Source organism: Arachis ipaensis, chromosome B09 (genome assembly GCF_000816755.2).
Source record: "Arachis ipaensis cultivar K30076 chromosome B09, Araip1.1, whole genome shotgun sequence".
In the NCBI taxonomy this organism is placed as follows: Eukaryota; Viridiplantae; Streptophyta; class Magnoliopsida; order Fabales; family Fabaceae; genus Arachis; species Arachis ipaensis.
The window spans coordinates 137,814,530-137,828,698 of NC_029793.2; positions in this window are offsets into that span (position 1 = coordinate 137,814,530).

Here is a 14,169-nt window from a genome sequence, read left to right on the forward strand (position 1 = left end):
TCACGCGGCCGCGTGGGGCACGCGATCGCGTGGGATGATCTGTGCCACTGGCACGCCTCTAGCCACGCTCCAGCGTGACTCTCTATTCGTTTTTATTTTCTCCCCTCTCCTTGCGACGCGGACACGTCGCTGATGCGGTCGCGTCGCGTGGCTTCTTTTTTTTCTGAAAAATGCAGAATGCAGTGTTAATATGAATGTGATGCAAAACTCCAGGTTCAATATGACAAAATAAAATAAAATTCAAAAACAAACAAATATGCAATGCAACCTATGAATATGAATGCAACTACATGCAAAAAAATGTTTCTACCTACTTGGTTAAAAGTAAATAAATTCTCCAAGACAAATATGAATCAAATTCTACTAATTCAAATCATACAGTGAAAACAAATAAACTTGTAAGAAGATAGCTCATGAAAGCAGGGAACATAGAACTAAGCACTGAACCCTCACTGGTAGTGTATATCACTCTAATCTCTCAAGTGTATAGGGTAATTCACTCTACTCTTCCCTAATCATGCTTTCTAAACCTTGTTCTTCATCTAACCAATCAACAAAAATTTAATGTACCAATGCAAACATCATGAAGTCTTTTTCAAGGTTGTAATGGGGCTAAGGTAAGGGTAAAGGTATATATATGGCTAAGTGAGTTATAAATTGAATCTTTAACTAGCCAAGCTCTCACCTAACATACATACACTCTATATAACTTTAAAATCATACCTAACTACCCATAATTCCCACTTTTGTATGATTTCCATACTCATGTACCAAATTTTTCTTTTTAATTTATCACATGTGCATTGATTTTTCATTAACTTAACATTGGGGTAATTTTGTCCCCTTATTTATTTATCTATATTATATATTTTTTTTCTTTTTCTCTTTTTCTCTTTTTCTCTTTTTTTTCTTTTCATTTTATCTTTTTTTTTGTAGAGAAATAAACATAACTTATCATTGCACATGGATTTTCTATTATTTTTCTATTTTGGTTTTTCATGAGTAGGTTCTCAAATTCCCAATATTCAAATAAGTTATAAACATGACACATTCCCTTATTAACCCAAGTTCCCACAATTTTTCCACACTTAGTTGATGTACAATCCCTATCTTAAGCTAACCAAAGATTCAGTTGGGATATTTAATTGTTTTTCTGCTTTAAGGCTAGTGATGTGGTAAAATACAGAACAAGAGGGGATTAAAAGGCTCAAAATGGCTGACAAGGGTGATTTAAAGGGTAGACTTATTTGGGATAAGTGAGCTTAAAACAAGTAATGGCCTCAATCATACGCAAGCATGTAAATATACTAAACAAAAGACATATAGACTGGAACAAAATACAGATTACAATCATAGAGAAGGAAACACACAGGAATAAAATATTTATGGTTAAATAATGTAACCATGTAAATAAGCTCAAAGTCTCACAAGTTGTGTGTTCTTTAGCTTAAAAGCCATGTTCCAAATACAACTTCCAAACAAGTTTAACACATAAAAATTTTTAAATTTTTTTTATTTATTTAAATTAGTGAATTTTTTTCAAAAATAGGATCTTAAAAAGAGATTTATTATTTTAACCAAGTAGTAACTAAATGCACAAAATCAAATAAATATGCAATCAAATATACAGATGCAACAATGAACAAATAAAGAAAATAAGATTATTGGTGTTGAAAAGAAAGTACTAACCCACGGAGATCGGTATCGACCTCCCCACACTTAAAGGTTGCACCGTCCTCGGTGCATGCTAAGATGTACAAGTGGACGGGCTGTTCCAACTGATACTTTTCGTCAAGGATTGTGCAGATGGGCTTGTTTGTCTCTCCCATTAAGAAGCTTTTCCTCTCCCTTTGTGGTGGCCATCCTGAAAGAAGAGGGAAAAGAAAAAGTAACCCAAAAATAAAGATAGAAAATAAATAAAATATGGGTGTTAATGCCAGATAATAAGGGTCTCAATTACATGGTAGCTACAACATGCAAGTGAGAAAACAATAGAGGTACATGGCAGATCAAGAGTGCAAAAATTTGCAACATAAGGAAGAGAGTGGGTAATGAAAGACAATGTAAGTTCATGTCAAAAAGATTCTTAGGCTCCCGGGGTGTTGGATGTCAGAACAGATTCCAGGATCCCAAACCTTGCTTTTACACCCATCCATGTCGGGATCTGTATTTTTCCAATTGGGTGATAAGTGATTTGAATTCTCACTGCAGCTACCAAACAGCTTCCTAGACCTATTCAATTGAGCTCTACACCAACCTTTGCGTTTAAACTTAAAGCTTCCAACCATAATGAACCTTGCAGGACAATTCTTACCACTGACCATCTTCCTCTTACTCTTAATGTCACAAAGAGCTCTAAGTTGACCATCCGTCTCCAGTAGCCCATATTCAAGTGGGATTAGAAAGCTATGGGATATGAATTTTACCCACTTGAATGTTGTGAAGGATGATGGCAACTTAGGGGGAGGTATTTTTAATGAAATTGCAAGTTCCACTCCCTTGTGCTCTTCTCTGATAATTACCACCTCTTTGCAAGCTTCTTCAATTTCAACATCTTCCTCTTGGTAGCTCTCTTTCAATTCAATCTCCTCTTCATTGCTTTCCAAGGGCATGGGAGGTTGTGCTTCTTCTTCTTGAATCTCCATCTCTTGATCAACCTCTTCCAAGTCTTCAACTATGATATGCTTTGGAGGTTGTACACCCTTCTCAGCATCAATTTCAACCGTCTTGGAAGGAGGTCTATGTCTTGACTTTCCCATGGAGGTTCTGCATCTCCTAAGTCTTCAACCACTTCTTCTTCTTCTTGAACAATGACAGCTTCTTCTACTTGTTCTAGTACGAATTCATTCTCTGTCTTGTCCGCTGGGGTTTCTGGTATCTCCTTCATGCTACGCTCTTCACTAGACTGTCCACATGGAGCTGTGGCCAATCCTTGTATATTTGAGCGCCTAGAAGTCCATTGAATTAATGCTTGCCCCAGTTGTTAAACGGTTGCCTGACATCGATCCACTGTTTCTTTGAGACAATTCTTTGCCTCTTGATGCAACCGGCTTTCATAAATAGGATCATAGTGCTCTTGGATTGATGGATATGGAGATGGTGAATATTGAAATGGTGGTTCTTGCGAGTAATTAGGTTGGAATTGGGGTGGTTCTATATATGGTTCATATGGCTCATAAGGTGGTTGGTATGGTGGATGTGGGTTAGGGTCATATGGAGGTGAATGGTGGAAAGAGGCTTGTGAGTATGGCGGTCCCAAGTTGTGTTGAGGAAGTTCATAGGCATATGATGATGGTTGTTGATAGTCCATTGGAGGTGGTTGTTGCCATGAGGGTTGATTAAATCTTTGTGACTCCTCCCATCTTTGATTGTTCCAACCTTGATGCCTGTTCTCATTGTAATTTCTTCTTCCTGCAACATAATTGTAACCAGACTCATAGCCAAAGGGGTGAGAGTTCATAGTAGCAAAATAAAAATAAAAAATGAAAATAAAAACAAATTTAAATTAAAAGGTTGTTTAAATTTTGAATTTTAAATTTTTGAAATTCGAATTTTTGAAATTTGAAATTTGAAATTTGAAAATTTTTTAATTTAAATTTTGAAAATTTTTAAATTTGAATTTTGAAATTTGATTTTTAAAATAAGATAAGATAAGATAAAAATTTTAAAAATAAAAATCTGAAATTTTTTTTTTCGAAAAAAATAATAAAAATATTTTTGAATTTAATGTGAAAAGAGAAAAACAATAAAATGACACCAAATTTCAAATTTTTTAGATCAAAACGAAGAAAACAACTAAGAACAGCTTGAAGGTCAAGATGAACGCGAAGAACAACTTGAAGATCAAGATGAACACTAAGAACAAATTTTTGAAAAAAAAAATTTTTTATAAAAATCAATAACCTCTTAATTTATGAAAAAGCAAAAATAAAAACAAATAAACAAGCAAAAAAAATCAAAAAAATATTTACAATAACCAATAATAAGGCACACGTTTGCAATTCCCCGGCAACGGCGCCATTTTGACGTTAGGATTTTTGCCAGTAAAAAATGTCATAAAAACAGTCGCGTTGTAGATATAGTCTCTAAACCGACAGAAATCCCTTCGTACAAACGTTTTGGTTGTTACAAGTAACAAACCCCTTTTTAAATTGATAACCGAGTATTAAACCTCGGGTCGTCTTCTCAAGGAACTGCAGGGAAGTATGTTCTTATTATTGGTTATGAAGATTGTAAATTGGGGGTTTTGGAAGTAAGGAAGCAGTATGTTGCACAAAAAGAATAAGATAAAATAGTAATAATAAAATAAACTCTTGGCAAGGTATGAAGACTGGAGGTCCTATCCCAGTTATCCTTATCAATTGTAATGAGAATTGGATTTTTCTCCCACTTTATTAACCTCTAACTATGAAGGTAAGTTAAGTGGATGAATTAATTCTTGAAGAATTCCAATTTTCAATTAACAATGAGTTTGATAACTCAAGAGTCACCAATTATTTAACCAAAGCCAAAAGGGGGGAAATTCTACTTGAATGAAAATAATTTGGATAAATACAGGGCATTAATAAATTAAAGAGAGCAATCATGAATCTGAAATACTTCGAATTATATTAAATAAAATGTTCAAATCATAAAATGGGAATTTATAAATTAAATTGAAAAAATAAATAAAAATAAAGAACCTGGGATTGAGAGTCACTCCTAAAACTAAGAGAAATCCTAAATCCTAATCCTAAGAGAGAGGAGAGAACCTCTCCCTCTAAAAACTACATCTACTCCTAAAATTGTGAATATTAGAGCCTCCTGATGAATGGATGCATTCCCCCACTTTATAGCCTCTAATCTGTGTTTTCTGGAATTTCCGTCATTGCGATGCGGCCGCATGGATCACGCGGTCGCGTCGCCTAGCGTCAGGGAAATTATAACATATTATATATCAAATCGAAGCCCCGGATGTTAGCTTTCCAACGCAACTGGAACCGCGTCATTTGGACCTCTGTAGCTAAAGTTATAGCTGTTTGAGTGCAGAGAGGTCAGGCTGGACAGCTTAGCAATTTCTCCAACTTCTTGCATTCCTTCCACTTTTGCATGCTTTCTTCCCATCCTCCAAGCCATTCCTGCCTTATAATATCTGAAATCACTTAACACACATATCAAGGCATCTAATGGTAATAAGAGAGGATTAATAATAAGCAAATATAAGATCAAAGAAGCATGTTTTCAATCATAGCACAAAATCAGGAAGGAAATATAAAACCGTGCAAATATTATGAATAAGTGGGTAAAGAGTTGATAAAATCCACTCAATTGAGCACAAGATAAACCATAAAATAGTGGTTTATCACAATCCCTTAGTAATGGATCTGCTAGCATATACTCGGTTCCTATATGTCCTATGAAAATCTGTTTTTCCTTAAACTTTCTCTTTGACAACTAAGAACTTGATGTCTGTATGCTTTGATTTTGCCAAGGTCTTATTATTGTTGGAGTATAGTATTGTTGACTTATTGTCACAAAATATCTTTAATGGCCTTTCAGTGTCATCTACTATATGCAGCTCAGTGACAAAGTTTCACAACCATATGCCATGAAATCGGAATCAGAGTACCTAATGATCTCCAAATTTTCTGATCTCTGATAAATAAGCATGTAATCCTTTGTTCTCCTTAAATAAAGCATTACGCGTTTAACAGCTATCTACTGATCTATGCTCGGATTGCTCAAGTATCTACCCAACACTCCCACTATAAATGATATATCGGGACGTATGCAGATTTGAGCATACATTAAGCTCCCTAGTGCTAATGCAGAAGGTTTATCATACATTGTTGTCCTCTCAATATCATTTTTAGGACATTGCTTGAGACTGAGCTTGTCTCCTTTAGTTACGGGTGTGTCCATTGATCTACATCTTTCCATTCCAGATCTACCTAAAATATTTTCGATATAGTTCTTTTGTGATAATCCAAGAATACCTTGAGAGCGATCTCTTAGTATCTCGATTGCTAATACAAAAGAGGCATCACCAAGATCTTTCATTTCAAATTTGTTCGATAGAAATTTCTTAGTTTCATGCAACAAGCCTATATCGTTATTGGCAAGTAGAACGTCATCAACATATAAGACCAAAAAATTATTTACTCTCACTGAACTTGTGGTATACACATTCATCTACAATATTTACCTCAAAACCATATAAAGTAATGACTTGAATAAACTTGTGATACTATTGACGGAAAGCTTGTTTGAGATCATATATGAATTTGCTCCTTTTTTTTGTTGGATCTCTTTAATGACACTTCTTGAGGTTCTTGAGCTTGTTGTATGGGTTGGGATTGAGGAGGATTCTCATTATTTTCCTGTACTGTAGCAGTATCTTGAGCAATAACAATATTCTCATTATTCTCGTGTACTGTAACTGGATCTACAGTAGGATTCTCATTGTGCTCTTGTACAATAACTGTATCTTGAACAATAATAGGCACAAAGACCTAATCATTGTCAGTTACAGAATCCTCATCAAAAGCAACATTTCTAATATTTCCTTCCCCCCCAAACTAAATATCCCAAGAAATCTCGCATTTCCCGTTTCAAAAATAGACCTTGATGCAGGATTGTAAAATCTGTACCCTCGTGAACGCTCAGCATAACCAACAAAGTAGCAACTAATTGTCCTTTAGTCCAATTTTCTTTCATGCTGCCTATAAAGTTGTGGCTTAGCTGGACATCCCCAAATATGAAAATGCTTTATACTGGGCCTTTTTCCAGTCCAAATTTCATAAGGGATTTTTTTCACTGCTTTGTTTGGCACCCTATTAAGGATGTACACTGCGGTCTTTAAGACTTTTCCCAGAGTAATTCAGACAAGGAAGAATGACTAATCATACTTTTCACCATGTTCTTAAGAGTTCGGTTCCTTCGCTCTGCAACACCATTCATGCTAGGTTTGCCTGTGATGTGTGAGCTTCCTTTCTATCTTTTCCTAGTGAATTTCCATCTAAATTACTAAGTTTAATCAAGATTTAATTACTTTTAGCCACTATGAATGCTACTTTGAGTTGTTTGAAATTTTTGTTTATTTTAGATAGCATTCGGATGGATTTGACAGAGTTTTGTAGCAGAAAAGGAAAAAAACGAATGATGCTGTCAACCCCGACCCCCTTGCACTCAAACAGAAATAACTTCAGCTACAGAGGTCCAATTGATGTGATTTCAGCGGCATTAGAAAGCTAACTTCCAGAGATTTTCAATGATATATAATAGTATACCCTTTTCTTCCACTTTGTGCGAACACTCCACGCCGACGCCAGATCAAAAGCTCCAAAGAAAGCTTGCGCGCATCACTCCACGCTGAACTTAGGTTAATCCAAGTTCAGCGTGGACTCAAGAAAAAGCACGAGTTTAACCACTGCCTCCTCCACGTTGAACTTGCGAATCCTCAAGTTCAGCATGGACGTTAATGAAGGAGTGGTCCCCAATACGTCCAGAGGCTGCACGAGAAGCAATTAATAAATTTTGATTAAACTTTATTTCTTTTATAAATAGGAAAAGATATTATTTAATTTTTAGAAAATATATTTTACATTAATTAGGATTAGATATAAAAGGAAAAAGAATCATTCCTTCGGAAAAATCTCTTCTCTTCTACCTCATTCCGCAATTTACAGTTTTTCTGAATCCTAGTTTTCTCTCTAAACCATGAGCAACTAAACCTCCACTGTTAAGGTTAGGAGCTCTGTCTATTGTATGGATTGATACTATTATTTTTCTATTTTAATTTATGTACTAATTTATATTTCAAGAATTATTTTCGTTTTTTATCTTATGAATTTGGGTGGAACGGAAGTATGACCCTTTTCTAATTGAGTTCTTGTATAACTTGGAAAAGCTCTTTACTTGAACAACATCTTGAAAATAATTTCTCCTAAATTTCTAATTACCTGGACTTAACGGGATACGTGACATATAATCCTCTTATATTTGGGTAATTAGGGTTTTTGTGGCATATAAACTAGAATTAAGCTTCACCCTCTAATTGGAATTAAGTGACCAATGAATTGGCGGTTGATAAATTTTAGAGGAGACTAAAAAGGTATTAGGGTTTAGTCACACATAGTTTGCCATGAATTAAATCTTGCATGATTGAAACAGTTAGAAAGAAAAGTCAATCCGAAAGATAGATAACTCTGAAGCATTAACTATTTCTCCATATATTATTCACAACTTATTCACTGCTTGCTTTCTGATATTCCGAGTTTACTGTTAATACTTCTGAACTCTCTAAACATCATTTTCTGTTTTGTCTAACTAAGTAAATCACTTAACCATTGTTGCTTAGTCCATTAATCCTCGTGGGATCGACCCTCACTCACCTGAGGTATTACTTGGTACAACCCAGTGCACTTACCAGTTAGTTTGTGGTTGTAAATTCCACACCAAATTTTTGATGGTGTATTGTGGAACAATACCGCACTTCTCTAGAAAAAGAGCGAAAGGCCCAGGACATTGCTCACCTGAACCATCATATCTTCCGTAGTATTCACCACCACGATCAGATTTGACAGCTTTAATTTTCTTCCCAAGTTGAAGTTCAACTTCAACTTTGAAAGACTTGAAAACATCCAAGACTTGGCCCTTTTATGGATTAAATATAGATACCTGTAACGAGAGTAATCATTTTTTAACGTAATAAAATACCGTTGTCCATTCCAAGAAACAATAGGGAATGGGCCACATATATCGGTATGTATCAGTTCTAAGACATCTTTAGCTCTCTCGGCACCTAATTTCCTTTCGTTTGTCCGTTTCTCCTTTATGCACTCAATGCAGACTTCAAAGTCCGCCAGATTTAGGGGTCTAAGAATTCCATCCTACACGAGCCTCTGAATTCTCTGTTTAGATATGTGACCTAGGCATTTGTGATATTATGATGCCAAATTCTCATTTAGTTTTCGTTTTGTACCTGTTTGCAGTATTTCATTATTATAGAAATTCAAATCAAACCTATATAGATTATCCACCAAACAACTAGAGTAAATATTATTCAAATTATAAAAGAAACTGACTTTATTGTTTTCGAATGAAAAAAATAACCTGATTTGTCCAAACGAAAAACAGAAACTAAATTCTGTCTAAATGACGGTGCATAAAGTGTCTCTAATAAATCCAAGTAAAATCCACTCGTGGAACATAATCTAAAGGTTCCTATAATTTCGACTACAACTATATTGCCGTCTGCCACATAGAAGTATCTTGCAACATCACTTGGTGGTCGGCTCCACAAGCAATCCTGCATAGTAACACTTACATGAGTAGTAGCAGCAGAATCTACCCACCAAGTATCAACATGTGCATAACTTAAACTAGTTTCAGAACAAACGAAAGTAAGAATTATACCCTTCTTTACACGCCAAGTGGCATATTTGGTACAGTCCTTCTTCATGTGTCTCACCTTCTTACAAAAGAAACAGGTTGGAATTTGACCCTGTTTCTTACCCTTTTTTCTGTTGAGAAGGCACATCCGCAGTAGTATCACGCTTTCTTTTATATTGAGAAGATGAAGCCATGTGAGCACTTTCAGTCTTATCTTGCTGTAGCCTCTCTTCTTCTTGCACACAGTGAGATATAAGCTCATTTAAGAACCAAATGTCTTTCAGAGTGTTATAACTCACTTTGAATTGCCAAAGTGTGCAAGAAGGGAGATCAAAATAAAATGTATGAGTAAATCTTCAGATAACTCTAACTTTAGTGCTTTCAATTTTTGAAGCAAGATGAGACATTTTTGACCTCATTGAGATTTTTTGGAGTGGAAGTGGGTTTCTCCTCTCGAAGAGCTATATCCAGATACATATAATCGAGGACAATCTCTACGGTATCCTTCCAAACCTTAGAGTTTGAACTATTCAGCATGAAAATACTGTTATTGTGCAGAAATATTGGCAGTTGAAGCTATAGTTTCTTTATTAGAACAAAAAAGGAACATGCAGTAAATATTAGTTAAATAATGGAAAAAAAATCCATATTGATATATCTAGAACAATATTAATTTTCAATCTTTGGATAGAAAAATTAACTGTAAGTGATACTCTCATTGTAGTAATAAAATATTGTCAAAATTCCTGTCACACATTAAGTCTTTCTATGGACCGACTGAATGCGCACATGGAAACTTAAACTTCGCAACCTATTTATTACCGCATATATTTTCTATTAATTGGCCAAACAATAACCTTCCATTGGGCCGATTATTGACCGCATCATTAATAGAAAATAAACAAAAGTGTGCAATGCTTATTATTTGGCCAAACAATGAACTTCTTTTGGGCTGATTATTGTCCGCATAAGTAATAAGCATTATTTTATTCTTAATTAGTTACCCAAACATGTATTTACTATCAATATGTGTATATAATTTGGCCAAATACAGATCTTTTTTTTGTCTGATCAACATTCGTATGAATTACATATCACTATATTCTTAATATTTTAAATAAATCAATTTTCACAAAAGAGACTACTTTAGCAGTATAATATTCAATCAATTTATTCCAAAATCAAATCTTTATAAAATAGGTGGGTATAATAATCCTCCTTATGCAACAATTAAAAAATATTTAAATCGCAAAAGGAATTAAATCTTAATAGCGTCTTCTTTTTCAGACTCTAAAGAGAAAAAACGTGATTATAACTATGCAACAAATTCATGTGCCAAAAAAATTTTTTTGATCCGTTAAGATTAGAATCAATCATTATAATTAAATCCACGCAAAACATAAAAAAAAATGAATTTGCCAAAAGAATAAATCCATATGGAATAAAAAAAAAACAAACGAAGAACCTTTCTTTTCTTTAAAAAAAAACTGGATTCATATTCACAGGTTAAATCATGGTGCCTACAAAAAATTTTATAGTAAGTATGCTCTTTATGTACTATTTGTGTATTTTTTATACACTCTTTATTTACTCTTTCAATTTTATTAAAATGTGCTACACAATCCAAAAGCAGCACATATTTGAATCTAATTTCACAAACTCAAATTAAAATTCAAATTCAAATTAAAAAAATTTATAATTTTTTAATGGTTTAATCATAGATGGCTCTGATACCACTAGTTGTCATTTTTCATGATTCAAAGATTATCCATGTTAAATCATTACGAAATAAAATATCTGAATGCGGAAGCGTACCTGAATTCATAAACATGAATCGCGATCAGAAGAGTTTGGATCTTGTGGTTCTTTCGATCTTCTTCAACCAAAGCCTTCTATATTCCTAGGCGGCTAAATTGCAACTTCTCTGATGGACATTAAACCCTATAACCCAAATAAAATAGTATCTAAAGTCCAAAAAATAATATATCTAAAATACATCAAAAGATAATTATCTGAAGAACAAAAGATAATATCTGATTTTATATATTCTCATTTAATTCCAAATCAAAAGTAATTATGATTTATTCAATTTAGCATTTATAACAATAAATGAGATCACTATTATATAAGTCATTTAATTTGAAATAGCATAATTTGTGATTATAATTAATATATGTATTGCCCACAAAAAAATTAGAAAATTAAATAATTTCCTAACAATCTCCCACTTGGGTCATACATATATATATTATTTCTTAACATAATCACATCTTATAAATTTTATCTGCGCATCTGAATATTATTTCCCTTATTACTTTAACAATTTGGTCTGTCTTATATATTAAATATGAAATTACCGCAGCTTTTATCACGTTAATGTCGTGACTAGACCACGACAATCACCATCCTAATATACTTAACAACAAAGACCCCTTCAATCTTAAAGGCTTGGGTGGAAGCACTTTGAGCTTGGTCCTCAGGAATGAAAATGTAGCAACAAAGATAGCCTTAGTGAGAGAACAACTTCAACAAATAATTGTTTAGATGCAAGACGATGCTGGACAAAATACAAATTGACTCAAATTCTCAAAATGCTTGGAACAACTGTGTAGAATGGGCTAGCAACTACAAGAGGAATAACATTAAGGTTATCATAGAAAACCGTGGGAGATATTTAAGGGCGGAGCCTCATATACAACACACTCCAAATTTCAATTTTTTTTATAAATAATATATAAATTTTAGTTTAGTCCTCCTTAAAATTTTTATATTAATATGTTTATATTACAAAATTGATTTTTAGTTTTTTTATCTCTGCTCTGAGTGTATTCTGAATCTATAAAATTTCTATTTAAATGTCAACTAAGTAGCAAAATATTTTACCAGAAATGAGATAATTATTTTTAAGAAATTTTTTGGTGTCTATGATTTTTGTGTTTAAATTACCTAAAAATAAAGATAAAAAAAGATAAAACCCACTCTTTTATTTTTGAATTCTACGTCTAAAATTTAAGCACGATAGAAAATATCTTGTTTTCAAAGAATATGCAATAGCCAGTGATATAACAAAATATATTATTCCCAAATAAATATAACCTTTTAAGTTTCATGCATGTCTGCATGTTTCTCGTGATTATTACTTATTACATGTTCAATTTGAAATTATTGGTTAGTTATCCAAAGAAGCTATATTACTCTATCATCTTCAATAATGAATATAATAACCACAAATCTATTATGTGTGCAGCATCAGTTAATAACTTAACATACTATTTCTAATTTTCTATGTTCATCAACATGCCAATTATTAAGGTACTACTCAAATGGCAGAAAAACCAGTTTTCGGCGAGTATAAATACCATAAGCCTCCGATTGATGTTTGGCAATTGCAAAGAACACAAGGTCTTGCATTGCAGCATTCATAATAATGCATGTTTTCTTTTTTTCTCTTTCAATGCATGGCTAAAAGAAGAAGTATTCATCATTTCATCTGCGATATGAATCCCTCGTATATGAGCAAAAAATATTATTTTCAATATTTCACCAAGGTTATCAAGGAAACAGCATGGAATAGAAATTGAATAGGCACACATAATATTCTGGAATCCTCTTCTCTGCACTACTTATTTAATAGAGAAGAAATTAGTACATGATGCACATTTATTTTTAAAAATTAACAATTAAACAATTATTTTTCTTAGAGAGAGTCTTGGAAACTAATATTGTAATCAATATTTAATATAAAAAAACTCAAAAATCTTAAAAATAAAAATATTTGAAACTCAATTAAAAAAAATATATAAAATTCAAATTTAACAAACACTCGTTTTAAATAGATTTTATACAGAATTTATTTGGTATTCTGCTGTATTGTTAGCTGAAATCGGTTCCAATAATATTGATTTCCTAACATTATTCTAATAGAAATTTTATAAGTGTTGAAAAGTTATTTGAACCAATAAAATTGGCGGAATTCAGTTTTAATGTATGTATAAAATTATAGGTAATTTGTTAAGTTTGTGAGAATGTTTGGAGACTAATATTTTTAGTAAAAAAAATAAATATTATTTATTCAAATGCAAGAAAAATAAAATAAAATGGTCAATCGCCTAATATTTATCTTAAATGTGGGGCAAAATAATGCAAGAATATCCAATAAAAATGGTACCCATGTGAATAACTAAAGTTTTGGGCTTAAATTTTCACATGTAGTTGGATTGTGGCAATAGGATAGAGTGCTAGGTGTTTAGCATTGAAAGACAAAGATTGAGATGTGTTAAAGGTAGGTGCAGGGACAACAGTTACGTAGAAATTGTTCGTACACGGAAATAAAAATTGATGGAAGCCTAATGTTATTAGTTAACATAAGTTACGGATTCTGTAATCAAATATTTTTTTTTTGGTTTGTATCAGGTATGGCCGGTAGCCCAATAACTAATTTTTTGAGTATTGTAGAGGTACAAAGTGGACAATCCTTTCAAGCAAGTAAGTTTCATTTTCATCTTTTAGTGAGTATCGAACTCGCGAGAAATAGTTAAGTTAAGGAACACAGACCCTCATCTATCTGTGCCCAAATTTAATAATAGAACTTTATGAAGTGGGCTTTTTTGTTTGTAACATTTGTGTAGATAAATAAAAAAAATTGACCAGAATAATTTTTAAAGAAGTGATACATTTTAAAATTTTAGAAATACAATTTTTATTTAATACATCACAGTATATATATACACTAAAGTAAAATATAATTATATCCATGACTAAAATACAAAATTTGGACATACAAAATATATTACCTGT